A 24,450-nucleotide genomic window follows, 5' to 3' on the forward strand; every position below is an offset into this window, starting at 1 on the left:
CATAACCTTCACCAAAGGAGCTTCATTTTTCTGTTGATATAATTAACACTGAGATCTACAACTGTTCAATGTGAAAAGAAAAAGAGGCTGTGGATTGCTCAGGCCTAAACAGGACATCTATATTAGACACACCACACACACACACACACACACACACACACACACACACACACACCCTTTAAAGATTCAGTGATCTTGGCAGAGGAGAGGGCAGAAAGACTGTAAGATCCAGAGATAGTGCATAGCTACAAGGAAACAGTGTTTTGTAGGCACAGAAGGGCAGTGGCACATATGAACTCATAACAATGGTGATAGCATGCCCAAGCTCAAGCCAAACCAAATCCCAACAGGGGGCAGGAGGTAGACAAGAAATACCACAGATGACTGATTATTAAGGAGCTATTAATATTAGATAGTGGCTGGGAGAAAACGATTCTATCTTCTTCCATGGTATGATCTGTGGTAGGTTTACCACACTCCAGGGCAGGCCCCACTCCCCAGAAAAGATGAACAACACAAATTAGAGTTAATAGTGAAAATTAAAAAAAAAAGAAAAGTGCAAGTTGGGTAGGTAAGGAGGCAAGAAGAGAGAGGATGATGAATCTGAGAGGAATTGGGAAAAGTAGTCAATGTGATCAAAATACATTGTATGGAATTATCAAAGAATTAATATATTTATCTATGTCATCTGTCTATATCTATATCTATGCATATATATGTACACACACACACACACACACACACACACACACACACATATATATATATAGTCACAGAGATTCTCTCTCAGAAAAAAGTTAGGAAGTTTAGAGTTAAAATAGTAGGCAAAAACAGTACTAGAAATCATAAATTCTATTAGGCACCACAGAATGCAAACATCCAACCAATAACAGCATAAAATAAAGATGCCCACAAAGGGCATACATCTGGTCTCATTTCCTACTGCCCAATGTCACACATTTGTACACACACACACACACACACACACATACACACACACACACACACACACACACACACACCACAAATATGAAACATACCAAAAGATGGGGGAACAATCATCCTTAAAATAAAAAAACCGTTATAACACAAATGTTGCAATTATCACACAAGAAAGTTCAATAATTGACAATAAAGTGTCAGGTATTCTAATGGAGAAATCAAGGAAGATAACAAATAAGTATAGCTGAGAGCTGTAATTTCCAAGAAAGAGTGCTGTAAAGCGGCAGAAATAAAAGCATTACCAGGAGCTAAGACTATATAGATTCATCATGTTAGCTGATACAGTGAAGGAAAGAATCAGAGGGTGAGAAAAATAACAGCGTAGTAAAAAGCTTTAAAATTTAAGAACTATGGGACAATTTTAGAGGTATGATGTAAATATAACAGTAGGAACGGGAGAGGAAAGACATGGTGGAGCATAATAGATAATGTTCTAAAACACGCAGCTTGGCTGTTCATGGCAGACACTAAATGAGAGATACAAGAAATATATATATATATATATATGTATATATATATTATATATATGTTTTTAGGGGGAGTGAGGGCGGTACATATAATCAAGTTAGACATATAATATATTCAGTCTTCAGAAACCCAAAACTTAAGAGAAAAATCTTACAAAATTCAGAAAAGGAAAGCATCCTGTCTATAGAGGAAAGGGGTAAGAATTACAACCAACAGGCTATCAGAAAAATATGCAAACTAAAGCACAATGGAATAAAATGTTTACTGCTGAAATAAAATTCATTACCTTAAACGTAATACAGCTAAATTGTACTGCAAAGTGATAGAAAAGTGTTTCTCAAACACGACTGAGGAAATCCAATGCCAGCAAGCAAGGCTGTCTTGCACACATTGACTAGTACAAATTCCTGAGACAGAAGATAGCCATAGAGGCTGTGACTGTGTATATGTATTTTGAAAGGAGAGGTATCAAAGAAAGAATAAATGAAGGTAACAGCATATTTTTCCTTATTCTTCATTTGGTCTAAAAGATAATTTTTGGAAAGGTAATAACAGCCACAAGTGTGGATGCTATCATTTGAAAATGAAATAAATAGCATATTGTCACAAGGATAAAAGAAAGGAAATGGAAATACTTTGCGTGCTGTAATAATAAAATGTATTTCTGTTTTGTTGCTGACTTAAGGCACAGAATTCCTAATGTTATTGAGATTTCATAAATGACAACAGTTGTCTTTTGTTATTCAAAACTACCTCCTTAACATATAAGCTTATGTTAATGACTGACTTGTATGGTAGCTAGGGGTCTAAGTAGCTTGAGAATGGAGACTGGTCACAGTAGGAACCAATCATGTGACTAGAATGCAGAAACTTTGAGTTATTTCCTCTGGCTTCTGTGGAGGGGAAAGGACTAGAGATGGGAGGCCATGGAGTGACAGATGAATTACATCAATAGTGCACAGGACCATGAAAGTCCACATAAATATCATGGGATATATTTGGAAAGTTTCAGGATGGAAAACAAATCAATACTTGGAAGGAAGCAAGCCATATCTGAGTACACATCAGGTACACAGCTTCTAAGTGGAAATAGTAGGAATCACTGTGTTTCTGCTTTCACAGCAGCCCAACACTCACTATTTCATATGAGTCTCTGACTCTGGCTGATGGAGACCTGAGCCCATCAGTTACTCAGAGAAGTCTGTGTGTGAACAAGAAGTAAACCCTGACACTTGGTGAGTGAACAGAAAAGGAAACGAAAAAAGAAGAGCCAAAATAGGGCAATTTTAGGGTTGTTTGTTATGGCAATGCAAGTTAACTAATTCTGACTGGAATTTTTTTTATTATCTTTATTTCTTTAAACAAAAGAATATGTGGCTCATAGTTTTCCAGGGCAATATGCTAATGAATTAAAAATCAAATAGTGAGCTCTTATAATTTGACATTGAATGATTTGATATGCTCTGTCCTTAAAAAAAAAAAAATCATTTCACCAGATTGGAGGGCATGTAACAGTCATCTGTCAACAAGCTGTCACTTTGATCACATATAAAGAAAGTTGGTTCATGAAATCTTTCATTTAGAATGTTTAATTATTAATATTTCCCCAAATCCTATCTGCCATGATAAGTTATGACACCAATCAAAAGTTTAAAAATTATACTGATCAAAATTAGAAATTATAATAACTTGACAGCTGAAGGCACCTAACTTTTAAAACTGATAAAAGTTCACAAAGTTGATAACGTTTTTGAACAAAAGCATCATTTCTGTGATAAATCTAGCAGTCTTGGAAGGGAATTCACATTGCCACTTGCCTACAGATATGCTAATATACATTGCATTTAAATAAAATAAGTCTGTAGGAGTTGTTAGAAAATTGTATTCCTAGTTGTTAGAAATACGTGACAAGCTCTGACCAATGAAGTGTGAGCTCAGTTGACATACACTATTTTCAGTCTGAGGTACTGTAAAACCTGTGCTTCTTTCTCAGCATCCATTCCCCGCTCTGCAATCAAAGCATCCTCCTCAGGGCAGAGCAGGTGAAAGATGGCAACATCTCTGCCAGTGTTGCAGTATCTCTTGTGGTCCCTACCCTCTGCTGACACCTTAGTGAATTGGCACTTTGTGAAGCATTCCTTGAATTACAGTAATTTAAATAAGCCATCTGCTTCATACTGAATCCCTGACAGGTAGAATCAGACCAGGTCCCAGAGTGGAATGTTGGGGAAAGCATGCCTCCCTCCATCTACTGATCTTTGCTAAATGTGTAACCTCAGGAAGAAATCAGTCCCGTATATTAAACCTCTGTGATCTGAGGGTTGCTTGTTGAGACTCCATTACTCTAACCTATTCTGACAAATACATTGGCTCACATATGTACCAGCTCTTCTAAGTAGTCTGCCCAGGGGAACCCAGCAAGAGAACAAACAGCAAAGGAAAAAAAAGGTTTCCTTTTGTTGTTGTTGTTACACTTATAAGAAATTCACAAAAAAATTAATACACAATTTCCAATAAGAAAATAAATCTAGGGTACACAGGTATTACAAAGTTTTCGATTTTAAGTTATATGTGCTGGGCAGAATTCCTGTTTAATTCTGTAAGCCACACAGAATATTGATGGGAAAATAATGGCAGGTGCTTCCAAGAAATTTTATTCCTTTAAGAAATGATGTTTGTGTGACTTCTGTATGTGCACCAGGAACACAACAAATAGAAAGGCTAATTGTTTCTTCTAAGAGTATGCAGCCCAGTGGTAAGGATAGGAAAAAAGTAAATGTGTACAGTTATAACTCATTGTCAGGTAGAAAAACGTACTAAAAAGAAGAATCATTAGGCTAAGGGAACAATCCATAAAAAAGCAGAGGGACCTTTGAGATAAAGAGGTCATAATATGTCTTCGATTGCATAGCATCATTTACCCCATTGACCTCAGTGAACTGAAAAGAATCTGAAGAAGGTATTCCAGGTAGAGGTCTCAGTGAGCGCCACTTCCCAGAGGGAGCCTCAGGCTGATTTCTTGGTTTGTGAAGAGCCAAGCCCCGTGTTTTAGCCATGGCTTGTGGAATAAATGAGTGTGTTGTAAGATGCACTTGGAAGAATGGCTAAGGACAGACCACATATGACAAGGTAAAGTTTGTCTGTGTATATGCACACATGCTGTTGTTGTTTTTACTTAAAATGCCACATTTAAAATTAATCTTTGAGAATTTCCTGTGCACATACACTGTAGTTTGGTTATATTCACTCCCTACTTCCCACTCCAACTCCTACTGTGTCCTTCTCCAACTAACCGATCTCTTCTACCCATCTCCATGTCCTTTTAAAAATTAAAGAAAAATACAGAGTATAGTTACTGCTGTCCATACATGCATGGGTTTGAAGCCATCTCCTGGAGTATGGCAAACTTTCCAAGGACCACACTGACTCTCTCTCTCCCCTAGTAACCATCAACTATCAGTAGCTCCTCAGCCAAGGGTGGATGTTCAAGTACCTCTCTTCTTTACGTGCTGTTATACTGCCTGGATTGATCTTGGGTGGGTAAAATGTAGGCAATCACAGCTGCTATTAGTTCATGAGTGCAATGGGTCCTTTCATGTCCAGAAGAAACTGTTCTTCTTGATTCCTTCCCAACTACTTGCTTTTAGAATATTTTTTTCTCACTCTTCCACAAATTCCCTGAGCTTTGAAAGGTAGGTGTATGATATAGATTTATTGTTTATGGGTGAGCATTATACAGATACTCCATTTTTATAGAGATTGTAAAACATGTTTAGTGTGCGTGGTAGTTTAAATAGGAATGGCTCCCATAGCTCATATATTTGAATGCTTAGTCACCAGGGAGTGGCACTATTAGGAGGTGTGACCTTGTTGGATGTAGTAAGTATGGCCTTGTTAGAGGAAATGTGTCACTGAGGGTGGGCTTTGAGGTTTCAAATGATCAAGCTAGGCCCAGTGTCTCCCACTTCCTGTTGCCTATGGATCCAGATGTGGAACTCTCAGCCCTTTCTTCAGCACCATGTCTATCTGTGTTCCACCATGCTCCCTGCCATGATGATAATGGACTAAATCTCTGAATTGTAATCAAGCCCGGGTTAAGTGCTTTAGGCTTTCTTTTATAACAGTTGCCATAGTCGTGATGTCTTTTCACAACAATAGAACACTGACTAAGGCAGTGTGTGTGTGTGTGTGTGTGTGTGTGTGTGTGTGTGTGTGTGTGTGTTATACAGGTGCCTGTAAATGCCAGAAAAAGACATCAGATCTTCTGGAGTTGGAGTTACAAAGTGATTGTGGGCCATCCAACATGGGCACTGGGAACCAAACTTGGGTCTTCTGGAAGTAGAGCAGATACTTTTCCATGCCAAACAGATGGTATTTTCTTTTAATCTAGTAATAAGCTACTAAAATATTATGACCACAGAACTATCATTAACTAGTCTAAGAGATGAAGAAGCACTAGACTTCATCTCCTATTTTAAACCATGTGCAGCTACATATAATGTATGAAACAAATGTTCTCACACATTGAACAGTGAGTAGCTAGTAACTTCAATTTGAAATGCCCCATAAAAGCTCATGTTGTGAATGTTCTAATCCCAGTTTGTAGAGCTATTCTGGGATATTCTGGAAAGTGTGGGAGGTGAAGCCTCCCTAGTGGGAAGTAGATCACTGCAGGTGGGTTCTTGAGTATGTTATCCTTACTCACTTCCTGTCTCAGTCTTTGCTTCATGGTCCACAGTGTTATGAATAGACTTTGCAAGAGCTCTTCCCATCATAAACTGAACTATTTCAACATACCTTCCCAACCATGATGGGCTTAAGGTATGAGCCAAATATAACCTTAAGTTGTTCAGGTATTTTGGTTATAATTAAACAAAAGTAACCAATATAATAATGCATGTTATAATTTATGAAAAACAAAAACAGAAGTTATTTGAACCTTATAAATGCTCTAATTTATTCCCTAAATGCAGTATCTAAATTGCAGTCTCAGAGGAGGAGAAAGCAAGCACTGGATGTATATAAGAGTTCAGGGAGAGAGAAGTAGCTGTGAGTGGAAAGCAGTTTTGAAAAGAAGGGTCTGTGTAGATACACAGAGCCTGAAATACAGCCTTCAAAACTGACAGTAGTATGCTATTTAAGCAACTGGTTTTATTGAGTGTTTGTGTGTACGATAAAACTCTGTAAGGGTTAGCATCAAATTCCATAGAGTAGCATGACAACAACAAAATGTTCAAAGCTCACAGCAGTCCAGGAGTTGTTCGAAGTCTAACTAGCCAGGAATTGCAAACATGAGTGATCAGCCAGGCTGTTTGGTAAAGACTTCAGAAGAATTATACCTTAGAAGTAGGGATTAATTATCCCTAGAGTGAAATGTGCTCCAAATACATACTACAAAACCTTTAAAGTGGGCTTCAACATCATTTTTTTTCCAAAATAACATACTTGCCAAAAATTAGTTTCTAAAACATTGGCCTAGGACGTATAAGGTCCAGCCCCAGTCAAAATATTTCATCCACACCAAGAAGATAGGAAAAGTAACTTATAGACAAGGGAACAGGGAATACAGTCAACAAAAAGTACAAGTGGCAGTAAGACCATTCATAAATGTTAGCTCGGATTCTTTGGTTCTTCAAGGAGAGCTTGAAGCTACAGCAATAGAATGAAACCAAGTGAAAAAGACAACAAAAACCCAGAAAAAATTGGGAAAGTCTTCCCTGGCTGAAAGCATTCCAGATCTGATACAGATGAAAAGAAAAGGAGAAGAAGAAAAAGTTATTCAAACCTGGATTTCAAAATTGCCTTTAAAGCCTTTTCTCATTTAGTGGCTTTGAATCATTTGCATTCAGTTTTAGATCTGCATAAATTAGTTTCCTTACTGGGAGTTAAAATGTTATCTAGTTTGCTCTTTGGGAAATAATAAAGTGAGATGAAATTGAGATGGCATTTGGCCAGTACTCTCTCTTTTAATTCTAGGGAGATGTATACAGAAGGATGAAGCCAGGCAAAGTAGAACTTTATTACTGGCTGACATTTCATGCCCATCGCCCTATAAAGAATACTAGTGATATAGGCCGGAACAATTGGAGAAATCAGTTTTAAAGTCTGCTTTGAAAAGGCCTATGTAAACCAGTATAATGAAGGTGAAAGGTTGAATTTTGTCATTTTCCACACTTTCCAAAGCCCCAGAGAATAAGTACAATTCTCAACTGTAAATAGCAGAAACACAGAAAATGTGGCCAAGATAGCAACTGGTTATTAGGAAATGGTCAAAGGGAAAAGTATATTAATTTAGCATCATCATCACAGACAAGGTTGACTATTCACTGACTTAGTTGCCATTTTAAAGAAAGAAAAACAGTTTCACTTAAAAGAATGTAATGTGCCCAGCAAACAAACAGAAACTCTCTAGGAGTTCTCCCTGTTGAAGCAAGCTTTAAGCTTTTAAAGCTGTAGTGAGAAAAGAGACTATTGAGATACTATCATGTTTAATGATCCTATGCATTTCCTTTTATATGATTTGTGTTACTAAGAACTTATTCTAGGTTGTCCTTGACTTCTTGGCCCTTATTAGCTCTGTTGAATGAAATCACAAAAGATACACAAATGTTAATGTAGAAGAGACCAAATTTGTTATGGATTGACATGGGGCATTTGCAAGGGTAAGAGTGGGCAAATGCCAAAAGGACTATTGTTCTAACCTACAGTATTAAACAGGCTTTATACTTGTGTTTGTTTGAATGATAAAGTCCATATGTTTGAAGACTTGGTTTTCAGTTGGTTGAACTTTTTGGGAAAGATCAGAAGACATGGCCTTATTGTAGAAAGTGTGGCTTTACTAGACAAGCTCTGTTACTGGGGGCTGGCTTTGCGGTTTCAAAAGCTCATACCATTATGTGGTGGTTTGAATAAGAATGGACCACATAGCCTCATATATTTGAATGCTTTGTCATTTGGGAATGGTGCTACTTGAGAGATGTTGGATTAGAAATCCATTAGGATGAGCCATCCTAGTAGAAACATGAAAGATAATTGTGTTGAGGGAGATGCGAACTGTGGGAGCCTAGCTTAAGAGGTTTCAGAGGGGAAGCATATTAGCAAGTAGCAGTCTTATGATACTTTGGCAAAGAATATGGCTGCTTTTTGTCTGTGTCTAAAAAATCTGTCTAAGGCTAAATTGAAGAGTTTTGGATTAGTGGCATTGGCAGAGGACATTTCAAGATAGCCTAGTATTGACTGTTGTGTGGTTATTAGTCCTTACGCAGATCTGTAATGAAAGGGAGCAAGGTGAGCAAGGAAAAATACAAAATGTACAGTTTGAAGAGAAAATGAGGGCCAGAAAATGTAACATAGCTAAATTCAGAGCTCACGGAGATAAAAAGATTAAGGAGCCTGAGGCTAAATGTAATAAGGGGAATGGTAGTTACAGGGCAAGACTCCAACCAACTAAGTTTCCAGTTTGTGAAAAGGAATTAAAGAAAAGCTTAAGCAGTGAAGGAAACCATCAAAAACAGAAAGCTGAAGAAAATGTATTTGAATGGCAGTTCCAAGTTCAAGCCCTGGTAAGCAAAAGAACTGGGCAGCTTCAGCCACATTGTTCTGGCTTTAGAGTCAACAATATAAGAGGCCGTCCCCACCAGCCTGAAAGCAGGTGAGAGACTTGCCTCCAGGATGAACCACCACCCCTACCACCCACTGGATTCTGTACTCCAAGATCTACTCCACTGCCCAACCCCATAAACCTGAACATTCTCCCCATGGCTAGCCCTCTCCCACAACCCCAGCAGACTACATAAGCACAAACCACTCCAGTTGGAAAAACAGGTCTGAAAAGAATTGTGAAGGAGAGATCCAAGCAGCCAGCCAGCAGGTGAAAGATCTGTAGGCAGGCAGCACCACCACCACTGCCACCTACTAGACTCAGTTCCCATAAAACACACTCCACGGTGGCCCAACCATACCTACCCCAGCATCTTCCCTGCAAACAGCCCTCTCCTGCAATATCAGCAGCCCCTATAGGCACAAGCAACCTCCTACACCAGTTGGAATAACAGGTGTGTGACTGGTCTCCCAGCTGAACTGACCCAACCTCTAGGCCCTAAGCCCCAGGACAGATCCTATGCTCCTCTCCCTCTTACCTCAGCCCCAGAAAGGCAGCTGAACCTTACCCTCAACTCTGCTGGAATCTCACTGATCTGGTACAGACCCCAGCAACAGGCCAGCAGATGAGAGACCTGCAGGCAGGCTTCATTACCTCCGCTTCCACCCACTGGATTCTGTTCCCACACGGCCCACTCCACAGTTCAACCACACCTACCCCAGCATCCTCCCTGCAGACAGCCCTTTCTGGCAACATCAGCAGACCCTATAGGCACAAGCATCACCTAAATCAACTGGAAATATAGCAGCCCCTATAGACACAACACAAACTTCACCAGTTGGAAGAAGAGATGGGTAAATCCCAGTATAAGAATACATTCAAAAACATTAAGGACAATATGGCATCACCAGAAGCCAGTGGTCCTACAACAATAAGACCTGAACATCCCAACACAAATGGAGCAGGAAAAAAATGACCTAAAAATAAATTTATGAAGATGATAGAGGCCTTTAAAGATGAAATGAAAATGTCTTTTAAAGAAATCTAGAAAAAGACAAACAAAATTTGGAAGAAATCAATAAATCTCTTGAAGAAAGCCAAAAAAGTCAAGGGGAAAAAAATCAAACAGGTTAAAAAAAAAAAAAAAAAAAAACAGTTCAAGACTTGAAATTTGAAATAAAGACAATAAAGAAAACACAAATTGAGGGAATTCTAGAAATGGGAAATCTGGATAAGTGAGGGGGAACTACAGATGCAAGCATCTCTAGCAGAATACAAGAGATGAAAGAGAAAAATATTAGGCATTGAAGATACAAGAGATGAAATAGATTTATAAGTCAAAGAAAATGTTAAATCCAAAAATCTCCTAACACAAATCATCCAGAAAAACTGGAACACCATGAAAAGACCAAACCTAAGAATAACAAGAATAGAAGAAGGAGAATTCCAACTCAAAGGCACAGAAAATATTTTCAACAGAATCATAGACAAAAGCTCCCAACCTAAAGAAGGATATGCTTATGAAGGTACAAGAAGCTTACAGAACACCAAATAGACTGGACCAGAAAAAAAAGTCCCCTCATCACATAATAATCAAAACTCTAAACATATAGAATAAAGAATATTAAGAGCTGAAAAGGGAAAAGGCCAAGTAACATACAAAGGCAAACCTATCAGAATTATACCCAACTCCTCAATGGAGACTCTAAAAGCCAGAAGGTCCAGGACAGACATTTAGCAGATACTAAGAGACCACAGATGCCAACCCAGACTACTACAACCAGCAAAACTTTCAATCACCATAGACAGAGAAAATAAGTTATTCCATGACGAAACCAAATTTAAAAAATTCCTCTCCACAAATCCAGGCCCACAGAAAGTACTAGAAGGAAAACTACAACCCAAGGAATTAAGCTGCACCCACAAAAATATAGGCAATAGATAATCTTACACCAGCAAAACCCAAAGAAGAAACACACACACACACACACACACACACACACACACACACACACACTACCACTACCACCACCAAAACCAAAAAATAACAGGAATTAGCAATTGCTGGTCATTAATATTCCTTAATATCAATGGATTCAATAGGCCTATAAAAAGACATAGGCTAGCAGAATGGATACAAAAACAGGATCCATTCTTCTGCTGCATATATGAAACATACCACAACTTAAAAGTCAGGCATTACCTCAGAGATAAGGATTGGAAAAATATTTTCCAATCAAATGGATTTAAGAAGCAATCTGGTGTAGCTATCCTAATATCTAACAAAATAGACTTCAAACTAAAATTAACCAAAAGAGACGGAAAAGAACATTTCATATACATCAAAGGAAAAATCCATCAAGATGAAGTCTCCATTCTGAGCATTCATGCTCCAAATACAAGGGCACCCACATTTGTAAAAGAAATATCACTGAAGCTTAAACCACAAATTAATCCTCACACATTAAGATTGGGAGACTTCACCGGGCAGTGATGGCGCACGCCTTTAATCCCAGCACTCGGGAGGCAGAGCCAGGAGGATCTCTGAGTTCGAGGCCAGCCTGGGCTACCAAGTGAGTCCCAGGAAAGGCGCAAAGCTACACAGAGAAACCCTGTCTCGAAAAACCAAAAAAAAAAAAAAAAATATTGGGAGACTTCAACACCCCACTCTCACCAATGGACAGGTCTACCAGACAGAAACTTAACAGAGAAATAAGAAAACTAACAGATGTTATGACTCAAATGGACCTAACAAATCTACAGAATATTTGTTACAGAACAATTCACCCAAACACAGCACCTCATGGAACCTTCTCTAAAATTGACCACATACTCGGTCACAAAGCAAATCTCAACAAATAAAAAAAAAATGGAATAACACCCTGTATCTTATCAGATCACCATGTGTTAAATTTAGAATTCAACAACAACACAAACTAAAAAAGCTTATAAACTTATGGAAACTGACAACTCTCAATTGAATTACCTCTGGGTCAAGAAAGAAAGAAATTAAAGAGTTTTCATAGATTTCAATGAAAATGACTGCACAACATACCCAAACTTATGGAACACTATGAAAGCAGTGCTAAGAGGAAAGTTCTTAGCACTGAATGCCTACATAAAAAATTTGGAGAAATCTCACAATAGCAACTTAACAGCACATCTGAATGCTCTAAAACAAAAAGAAGCAAATTCACCCAGGAGGGGTAAATGGCAGGAAATAATCAAACTCAGGGCTGAAATCAACAAAATAGAAACAAAAAGAACAATGCAAAGAATCAATGAAACAGAGTTTGTTCTTTGAGAAAATCAACAAGATAGACAAACTCTTATCCAAACTAACCAAAAAGCAGAAATAGAATAGCCAAATTAACAAAATCAGAAATGAAAAGGGGGACATAACAACAGACACTGAGAAAAATCCAGAGAATCATTATGTCACACTTCAAAAACCTGTACTGCACCAAGCTGGAAAAATCTAAAAGAAATGAACAATTTTCTTGATAAGTACCACATACCAAAATTAAAACAAGACCAGATAAAAAAATTTAGATAGACCTATAACCCCTAAGGAAATATAAGCAGTCATTAAAAGTATCCCAAACAAACAAACAAACAAAAAAGAACCACCCCCCGAAAAAAAAAGTTTCAATGCAGAATTCTACCAGAATTTCAATTTGTTCCAAACAATATAAACAGAAGGAATATTGTTAAATGTGATTATTTTACACAATGGAGTATTACTCAGTTGTAAAAAATAGTGACCCCCATGAAATTTGCAGACAAATGGATGGAATTATAAAAAAATCATTGTGAGTGAGGTAACCATAAACATGCTGTGTACTCACTCATGAGTGGATATTAGGAGTAAAGTACAGGATAACTAACGTATACAATCCACATCCCCAGAGAAGCTAGGTTAAAAAGTGGGCCCAAAGAGAGATTCATGGATTTTCCTGGGAAGGAGAAATAGAAGAGATCTCCTGGGTAAACTGGGGAAGGTAGAGAGGAGCACAAAGGTGGGGGGATGGGAACTTTAGGGAGCAGGTTTGGCTGGCTGCATACTTGAGGGTGGGAAGGAAGGCTAGAGGGAAGCCTAGTGTCAGGGAAACTTTCATGAATCTACAAGGATGACCCTAGTTAAGACTGCTAACAATAGTGGAGAGGGTGCCTGAACTGGCTATCTACTGTAATCAGATTGGTGGCTACCCTAATTGCCATCACCAGCTGATGGATGCATATGCAGAGATCCACTGCCAAGCACCAGGATGAGCTGTAGGAGTTCTTCTAAAGAAAAGGACGGTAGATTGTAAGAGCCAGGGAGGTCAAGATCATGATGGAGGAACCCACAGAGACAGCTGACCTGAGCTCTTGGGAGCACATGTACTCTGGACCAACAGTTAGGGAACCTGCATGAGACCAACCTAGGCCCTTGGCATTTGTGTGACAGTTATGAAGTTTGGTCTGTTTGTAAAACTCCTAGCAGTGAGATCAGAACCCATCCCCGGTGCTTAGCTGGCTAGAGGGAACCTGTTCCCCAGGCTGGATTACCTTGCCCAGTCTTTATAAAGGGGGAGGAGCTCGGTCTTACCTCAACTTGATTGTGCCATGCTATATTCAAGCTCATGGGAAACCTGCCTTTCTGAATGGTGATGGAGGAGGAGCGGATGGATGGGGAGGTGGGTAAATGGGAGTTGGGGGGAGGGAAAAGGAGGATAGGTGGGAGAGGAAACTGTGTTCCATATGTAAAATAAAGGAAAAAATAGCTCCATTCCTGTAGACAAGGATGAAAGCTCTCAGCTACTGCTCCAGAGCCTTCCCTTCTTGTCTGCTGTCATGCTCTTAGCCAAGATTATTATGGATTCTAACTCTCTGGAACTGTAAGTCCCCAATTTAAACAAAATGTTAATTGTTAATTTAAACAAAAAGAAGTACATGGGGAAAAATAATAGAAGAAATAGATTGTAAAATCTCCCTCCACAACAAAGGAAAGCTGCTGAGGCCAGGCTTGAGTCAGGGGTGTCCCTGTACAGAGGCCCATAGAAGCCTGTGTGAAGCTTCGAAAGTGAAGCCTTGATTGTGTTGGAGAGCCCAAGGTGTTGGAGATACCAGAGTCAATGGATATCTGCTAAGGAGAGCTGCAGACCAGGTGCGGAACTAGGCTAAGAGAAGTGTGTTGCCAAAAAACCTGAAAGAAACTGGAGATCTGAAGAGCCCTTTGATATCAGACATGGAGATACAGAATTTGGAGTTTGCCCTGCTGGTTTTAGGTCTTGCTTTGGTTCAGTATTTCCTCATTATACTGCCTTTCTTCCCTTTGGAATGGTAATGCATATTCTGTGCCACTGTATATTAAAAGCATGTGATCTGCTTTTTTATTTTGGCTTTATAGGAGATTACAGTTAAGAGATTACCATGAATCTCAGAAGAGGCTTGGGAATTTTTAAAGTTTTGAGACTGTTATTGACTATGGGGACTTTTGAAGTTGGACTGAATATTTTTTTGCCATATGATATGGCTCTAAGCCTATGAGGGCCAAGTGGAATGTGGTGGTTTAACTAGGCGAGACCCTGATAGGTTCATATATTTGAGTGCTTAATCATTATGGAGTGGCACTACTTGACAGGGATTAGGAGGTGTGGCTTTGTTGGAGTCGATGTGACCTTGTTGGAGGAAGTCTATCTGATGGTGGGTGGGTGAAGTTGGGTTTCAAATAATCAAGCCAGGCACGGTGTCACTCTCTCTTCCTTCTGCCTGTGGATCTGGATGTAGAATTCTCAGCTACTTTTCCAGGATCATGTCTACCTGTGTGCTGCTCTCATGTGCTTCCCACAATAATGAAAATGGATTAACCCCCTGAAACCGTAAGCAAGCCCCAATTAAGTGCTTTCTTTTTATAAGAGATGCCACAGTCATGGTGTTTCTTCACAATAATAGAACACTGACTGGCCACACTGTCAGGCAGCTCTCTCTCTATGCCCCATTCCTGTAGACAAAGATGAAAGCTCTCAGCCACTGCTCCAGAGCCTTCCCTTCTTGTCTGCTGTCATGCTCTTAGCCAAGATTATTATGGATTCTAACTCTCTGGAACTGTAAGTCCCCAATAAATGCTTTCTTCTATAAATTGCCTTGGTCATGGTGTCTTATCACAGCAAATAAAAAGCCACTGAACTATGTCCAGGCATGGCTCTGAACTCATGCTCAAATCCCAAGATTCAGTCAGTCCAAGGACACTCAGTACACTGTTGCCTGTGGGCAAATACTGAACACCACTGTGTTATCTTCATGGCCTGTTGTACCTTAGTATTCCACTCTATAAGCCCCAAGAAATGAATCGAATTTCAATTAATTTTGTCAGACACTTCACACAATGCTAATATGGTAGACAGCCCACAAATGCATCATGAAATAAAACTCTATAAAGTGATTTACTGAAAAATTGAACAAAAGAAGTCACTAAGATAAAAAGTGTTTCTTAAAGTCTCCAGAATGATTTTATAGGCACCGACCAGCATCCTAAGCCATGTAAGTACAGACACACAACCTCCAGTTCTGAGAGAGGAACAATTTTATAACAAACTCACCATGTAGATAAAGGAACCCACTTCTTACCACAAATCTAGAAAATTTGGAAAATGTCTTCTGTACACCATCTAATTTTAATCTGCCAAACAGTAGACTTAGAAAACAATGCCCTCTTCATTAAAATGTAGATGGCATCGGGAACTGGGAAAGGTTAGTGACTTCTTGCCCCTAAGGCTACAGGAGACTGGAAAGTCTCATATTTGAAACTGTGTCTCCTTGAAGCCAAGGATGATATTCTTCATCACTGTACTAAATATATTGAGAAGATTCATAGAAAATGTCATGTTTCAGAGTCACAGGCAATGTATTCACACATGCTTTTTCCTACATTAGACAGTGATATCAGCTTATTATCCTTTAAATTTGTCTTCCTGGGTGGTTGGAGCATTGTTGAAGATCAGTAATTGAACTTCAATTGGAGTTTAACATATTCTATTTCCTTCTGACTCAATAGGAAATTAAGTCTCTCTGATCTATTCATTAGAGCATTCTGTAAAATGCATTAGAAGAAAAAAATTTGTTATTTCAAATGTTTCAGAAAGCTAAGGACCAGCTACTTATTCCAATTTTTCAAGAAAACAGCCTGAGGCAAAGCTTCAGGTGAAATAAGACTTAGGTGGTTTCTTCTGGGTGTCAGGAGGAAGGCAGAAATCAACCAGTCTGACAAGAGATAAAAGAAAATACAAAGTGAGACATTAATGAGATGACCACAACCAGACAGCTTCAGATTTGTGTAGGATCATCTCACCCAAGAACAGTTCACTGAGCTACATAAAAATAAGAGATGGCTGTGTCTGCCTAGCTTTTTCCCAGCTCCATAGCTCAGTGGGCCAAGTTTTCTAGTCAGCAAATCTCAAACTTGCAAGCTCCCCTGAAATGATTCCTCCAGAGCATGCAGGAATGGACAGAAGATACAGAAAAATGTGAAGAAATATGTGAGTTGAGACTCATATGAAATGTCATGAAATGAGAACTCAAAAATCCCTGCCAATATTCCTCATAAGTCTACTTCTTGAAAAGCAGCATATATAAACGGGCTAGTCATTTGCAAATCAAATTGGCCATGTATAATAATGAACTAATTGATTCCCAGGGTGTTAGCCACATATTTGTTGCCAGGCTGCATCTTAAAAACTGGAGTTCTATCAGCTAACAAAATCAAGTGTCCTGTTATAGCAGTGCTCAGATCTTGAAGGTAACTTACAAGGTACTGCTGTCAGTAAGAAACCCTGTGAAAAAAATCAAACAGCATGCATGTGGAGCTAGGAGGGGCACGGGTAATTTAAATGGTTTGAATCTTAGCCCTAAATAGTTAAAAAAAAAAAAAAGACAACTATGCAAATCTGGAAGGCCTGTGGAGGCTGATAGTATTTGAGAATGGGAACCTAAAATGTGGTAAGTCAATACTGACTATTAATCTGGCATTTTGGATGAAAAAAAAGGTACAAAGCCCCTTTTAAGACTCTCCATTTTACTTTCTTTGCTCATTGATACATGGAATTAAAACTCACATGAAATAATGTAAAGATGCATTGCTGACATTAGTGGGGAATACAGGGAGCAGATGATAGAATACATAGAATTCCTTTGTTTCCTCTGCAATAAAAATGGATGAAACTAGACAGTGTTATGTCTAAACCAGACTACTCAGATGCAAAACAAAACAACAATAAAAACAACCAAAAGAAAGCAACAACAAAACTTCATGTTCACTCTCAAATACAGATACGAGCCTATAACGTCTATATGCATGTACATACCTGGTGATGAATGTGGATATAGGCTTTGGAAAAAGAAGGGATGCCAGAGTAAAGGAGAAAAGAGGTATTGAGGAAGGCAGGGAATGTAGAAGGACATACATGGAAATGGAACAATACTAATTAAGGAGTAAAAAGGTACAATGTGAGCCCAGAGGATAGAAGGAGAAAAGGAGAAGAATGAACAAAAACCAATTCTGTTTTAAAATTCCAGAACACAAATGGTGTATGCAAATTGTATTATTATTACTATTATTTGGTTAAAAAAAAAAAGCAAGAGAAGACTCAGCCCAGGGAAGCAGGTAGGCTAACTGCAGATCTTCATTCTCCACCTGCTTCCCCAAATCCAATACCTCAGTCTCATTCCCACCTCTGCAGCAGAACACATTTTGCAACCTCCCTTTCCTCATTAACCCCATCTGCACCCCCATCTACATCGCACAGATCCTCCCCTCCGAGCTTCCTTCTCCCAGTTCATTGTTTTATCCCAGGCCTCATCTCAAATAGGCATTACCTGGGAACTTGCAGGCCACTCCACCCAAAGAATCAGGTAGGCTAATCACAGATCTTCACCTCTCCCCCCATTGCTCCAAGTCCAATGCCTTAGTCTAATCCCCAGCTCTGTAGCAGACCAACAGCTGATGGACCTCATTCTCTGCCCCCATTCCCAGGGGACTAATCTCATCTTGGTGGAATATTCTGCTTTCTTCCCTTCTTCCCTCCTGTGGATGTCTTTAGGACCCCACCCAGCTCATCCTCATTCTTAAGTGTCAGCTTCTATACCTCAAATCACATACTATTGAGTACTAATGGTCTAAACACCACACACACACACACACACACACACACACACACACACACACACACACACCAAAAACTTTAGCAATAAAATGACTTCTAATGACATTCTGATATGCTCAGAGATCAGTGCCTTGCTCATCCATCATCAGGGAAACTTCTTCTGCAGTAGTAAGAAGAAATACAGAGACCCACAGTCTGACACTGTGCAGAGAATGAGAGACTTCTGAACACCCAGCCATAAAAAAGATGTATCCATTAAAATCCCTCCCCTTGATGCTCAGGGAGCCCTGAGAAACAAAGGGTGTAAGATCCAGAGGGGGATGAAGAAAACAAATCCCTCAAGCAACATGATCAATGCACATATGAACTCAGAAAGGGAGGCAGTAAACACCGGGCCTACACAGGTCTGCACCAGTTCTGATGAGTATGTGTTACGGTTTCCATTTTAGTATGTTTGTGGGATTTCTGAGTGTGGGAACAAGTGGGTCTCTGGTTCTTGGGCCTCCTTTTGAACTCTTTTCCTAACGTTCCTTTTGTATAATTCTGTTTTAATTTTTTATCATATTCCATTATAAATTATAATATTATCCCCTAGAAGCCTGTTTGTTTTCTAATGAGAGAAAGTATGTAGATCCAGATGGGAGAGGAGGTAAGGAGAAACTGGGAGGAGTAGAGGGAGGGAAACTGTAATCACAATATATTATGTGAGGAAAAAAATTATTTTCAATAAAAAAAAATGCAAGAGAAATCTCAAGAACAAATCCATGGCTCCTGGAAGACAAATTATAGTGCAGTAAATTTTGATCAGGCATGAAGCATTGTTAATTTTTGCTTTAGGGGTTTTATTGCATAAGAGTTGGTACTTTCATGAAAAAGAAGAAAAATCACTCTTTGTTATTTGAATAGTTTTTTGATACAAAGTTGTCCTTTACCCTAAAGGTAACACTTTGAAGCACAAAGCTTGTTCGATATTTAAGCCAAAGGCCTACTTGACCTCATTTAACATCAATGTTAAATTCAAAAGATTAATAGAAATCAGATATGCCCACAGATAAGCACATTAAACTATTTTACTTTCTTTTATAGAATTTTCTGTCTTGTTTGGCAGAGATGATTATTGATTCTCAAACAAAATCTAGGAGAAAAGACAGAAGAGGGAAGTGTAAGCATCTTGGCTTGCTTCTGAGTATCCTAGGCTCAGATGAATTAATGGTTGATGATTATATTCAGGGGAAGAGCTGGCCTAAAAGACTTGTAGATCCAAGTCCTGTGTCCAGAACACACATAAAAATGCCAAATGTGATGGCACACTCTTGTAATCCCAGTGCTAGGGACGCTGAGATAGGAGGACCCCTGGGACTTATTAACCACAGTCTTGCCCAGGTGATGAACTCCAGCCCAATGGAGAGTATCTACCTTAAATGGAGGTGGACAGCATTCCTGAGGATGACACTCTAGGTTGTCTTATGGTCTCCTCACATTCACAGACACATGCACATGTGTGTCTCCACACCTTAGCACACACTTGTACATACATGTATAAAAATAACTATGTCCCATATATTGAACTTACAGTTTGTCACAGCGGTATGGCCAGCTGCTAGCAAGTGAGGTATATTTAGTGTCACCATCTCTGGTGAATAATCCTGCTTCCAGAAATGATTGTCCATCAGGGCTGTTCAAGTCTATGGGCTGAGAGGGTGGTTCAGTCAAGCTTAGCAATCTTAGTTACATCTCTGGAATCCACATAAAGTTGGAAGGACAGAAATGACTCCACAAGTTGTTCTGATCACCACCTGAGTGTTGTGGGGCCCAATATGTGGCACACACAGTGATGATGATGAAGATATTGATTGTGATGACAGTTAAAACCTCTAGAACTAGTGTTCCTTGAGAAAAAATATTTATCAGTCTCATTTCTGAAGGAAATTGGATTTGAAGAAATATGATTTCTTGGTGAAAAATTATAAAAAGAAATTAAAGAATTAAAATGTAAAAGAATAACAGAAATATGAAAAAGGGAAGATTTAATTAAATTATAGGAAAATAAAATGCTGTGGGTTACATAATATAAAGTGTATTTCTTTAAAAATGGTAGTAGTGTGGGGGATGATGCAACACTGCAGAGGAAAAGTGCAAGCAGTACTGTGATGTGTTGAAGATTTCTTTTTTATACTTCATGATAAGCCTCCTATAGACCATAGCATTCCTTCCATAGAATGCTGTTACACTCTCACAGAATACGGCATTCCTCCCATAGCGTACAGTATTCCTCCCATAGAATACTCTATCCTCCCATAGCATACAGTATTTCTCCCATAGAATACTCTATCCTCACATAGAATACTCTACCCCTCCCATAGAATACTGTACCCCTCTCATGGAATACAGTATTCCTCCCACAGAATACAGTATTCCTCCCATAGAATACTGCATTCCTCCCATAGAATATGGTACCCCTCCTATAAAATATAGTACTCCTTCCACAGATTGGAGCTGTCATTGGTAAATGATTGTAGAGTCAGATTTTACATTTCCTTACTCTCATATGTTTATATGTGCCCATGAGACTGCTGATTATGAAGAGGAGATGAATAGAATGAATGTGTGCCATTTCCACTGCAGGCATTTTAAAAGATAATATGCCTCTTTGCTTTTTAAGCCATTCTCTGTGTGCAAACAGACACACAGGAAAAGGAACCTAAATCGGTGCATCACTCCACAGAAGGGAGGCTCCCTCTGCTGACAAGGGACATTCAGACTCATATGCAAACCAGAAATCAGCCTATTCTGTGTTTGAATCATTATGCACACATATGAGACTGTTTCAGCATCTGGTTTTACCGTAATGAAGAAATCTACTCTATAGTAGTGAAAAATAGCTGTCTCAGCTTGGTGGCAGAATTATAAGAACATTTTATATCTGTAAATATGTGTTTTATAGTTTGTACTGCAAAATATTTGTATTATTGTTCACTAACTCCATTTGTAATTGCATTATAATTTAAGGAAATGGTAAGTATATGCATATACATACAAACATACATGCATACATATACACATATACATATATGTGCACAACCATAAGCTTAACTGTGTCACTGTAGGGGTAGAAAAGGTGCATAAAGTACAGCAGTCCTAAGCATCTCTTCTAGATTTTTCCCTGGTTCCTTTACTATCTCACTCTCTTCTGAAGGTGAACACTCTTCTGATTCCTGTCACTGTATAGCAAATTGGCTTTTTCTTGAAATGTATATAAATGGAACATTTACATATCCATGATAAAGTCTGAAGTTTTGAGAAAATGTTACTTTCATCGTGGAGGTCAAAGCTCTCCATAGAGTCCTTACCCTTTAACTCAGTTTCTCCTGGAGATCCTGTACAACTGACAGTGTTAATTTGCACATTTCTGCTGAGTAAATATTTATGACCTTAAGTCTCTATATTGTTAACCCAGTGCAGACACGAAGAAGCATCTCATAACATTTATTTAAATGATGGATGGACTAAAATATAATTTTACTTTAATATAATGGTTTGCCATTTATACAGAGTATGCTGTAATTTTTCCCCCAATTTTTGCCCTTCCTTGGGCTGCAGCTCTTGAGCCCTCATGATGGTAGATAACAATGTTTTTAACTATAATTTAATAAAAATTAAGCTACTATCATGTTTGCTCTGAGACACATTTTTCATTTCAGAAAAAATGTACCATAAAAGAAAAGAACTTGGTAAGAGAACTGGATGTCTACAATGCAAAACTAACTCAGTCGTCATTTTTGTAGATTTAATCTGTAATATTTGATATTATATCACATTATTTATATTTTTAATTATTCTCTATAAAAGAAGATTAATTTTAGAATAAATAGGAGAAACATGGATGAATCAAAGGATAGAACATGGAAGTTTTAGGTGATAGTCAATACCTGCTGCGATACAACATCATTACATTTTCACCCAAATAGCCACCCATCAACAACATGGCATAGTCAGGGGTCATGAACAAGTCCTTAGAAGTAAAACAATAATATAAAATAAGTATATAAATCAAATTTTTACTAATAGTAAATGTGGTGGTTTAAAAGAAAATGCACCCTACCCCAACCCGGGAGTGACACTATTAGGAGGTATGGCTTTGTTGGAGCATATATGGCCTTTTTGGAGGAAGTATGTCACTGTGGGGGTAGGCATTGAGCTCTCCTATGCTTATGCTACTCGCTACTCCCAGTGTTACAGTTGACTTCCTGTTGGCTTCTGATCAAGATGTAGCCAACACCATGTCTCCCTGCATGTCCCCATCCTCCCAGCTGCCATGCTTCCTGCCATGATGATAATGAACTAAACCTCTGAAACTGTAAGCTGCCATCCCAATTAAAAAAGGGAGTAGATACCAAGCAGTAGTGGTTAAAACTTTAATCCCAGAACTTTCGAGGTAGAGGCAGGTGGATCTTAGTGAGTTTAAGGCCAGCCTGGTCTACAGAGTGAAATCCAAGACAGTCAGGGCTATGTAGAGAAACCTTGGCATGAAAAACAAAAAAAGGGGGTGGATTTAGTCACAATTCTCTTTAGAATCTTCATTGAGGATTTCAATACCCAGTAGCTACCTCCATTTTTAACTCACTTAAAATACACTGTGGGTATAAGGACAAATGTTTATAGTTGTTGCTATAAATTATGCTGCTTTAATAAATTATTGGTTGCAGATTCTCCTCTAATAACCATGTTTCACTAGCAATGATGTACATAGTAACATCAGAAGCTATACCCATGAAGTCTCATCAACATGGCCACCTAAACATGAGCTGAACAAAGGTGGAAACTATAAACATGCCAAACTAGATGGGGAAAATCCCATGAGGTCTCAACCCTACACAAAGAACTGCAGGCGAGTGAGGAAAGTTGGAAACTGGAGAGGTGGTCTTCTCTGGGGAAGAACACATCAATTGATTGTCTAATACTAAGTGGTCAGTCCTGAAAACATACATACAAGTAACATGATATATATATATATATATATATATATATATATATATATATATATATATATATATATATCTCACATGTTTGCAATAACAGTGAAAAAAAAACAGGCCATGAATTTGAATGAGTGTGAGGAGTTGTATATGTAATGTTTTGGAATGAGGAAAGGTAAGGAGAAAATTTTGCAATAAAACAATAATCTCAAAAAGAAGGAAGGAAACAAAGAAAGGGAGAAAATAAAGGAAAAGCCAACACTGTGGGCTTTGGACCAACATTTCCTATTTGGGGGGTCCACTACTCCTTTACTATGGGTCTACTTAAACAATTACAGGGGAGCAAGAATTTTAGTAAAATTTGACTGAGATCCCCAGGGAGGGAGAACCTGTATCATCCGGGGCCAAAATCTCTTCTGTGGAGTTTGTCATTGGGGATAAGAGAGTCTAGCCTTGTCTATCTATTCATTTCCCCCTATGCAGACAGACAGAGGGCTAATGCCAGTTCCAAGAAAGAAACAGGAATAGGAACAATGTACTAAAGGAAAGAACACTGTTGTGCTGCTCCTAGGCTCTAATTCCAGTTCATTCCAGAGACCTCAGGCTAGCCTTGTCTTACAACAAACTATTTTATTATTATAACCAAATGTCCTCTTTTCATAAGAGACAAGTAAATATATTTCATCTACTTGAGTATAAATTAAATCTCTACTGAATTTTCACATTGTCACTAATGCTTTACTATATTTGAATTAAAATAATTTAGATTATAATTAAAATGTAAGATTATTTAGTGGCTGAGCCTTGGCAGGTATAACAGTGATGAAACTCTTGGGCGCCTCACCTGTTCAGACACCTCCTGAGCCATATTCTGTGATTCACACTGTGCATTTCTATGTAATGCACCAAATAATGATAAGCAAGTGTCCATCAAGAGCTCTACCTTTTACTGTCTGTGACTTGGTTAAAAGTAGCTCTGAGTGCATAAGGAGATGAACCTATGTGGCTACATTTTCAATAGGATCCTTTGTTCACCTTCTTTTCTACTCAAAGAAGATGCTTCCTCCATTATGATCATGATATTATCAGAAAGATCAAGAAACCTGGTAAACTCTGTCTTTGTTATCGAGACAATTTTTAGAGAGAACACTTTCCAGTGCATACCCTTTGCTATGTAAGTAATCGCACTGGGTCCTCCAGGGTTAGCAAGTTCTGTAGCTGAAAGCATAACCGACTTTTGTCTTGATTTAGTTAGAAACTT

This window comes from Peromyscus maniculatus, chromosome 5, assembly GCF_049852395.1.
Source record: "Peromyscus maniculatus bairdii isolate BWxNUB_F1_BW_parent chromosome 5, HU_Pman_BW_mat_3.1, whole genome shotgun sequence".
NCBI lineage: Eukaryota > Metazoa > Chordata > Mammalia > Rodentia > Cricetidae > Peromyscus > Peromyscus maniculatus.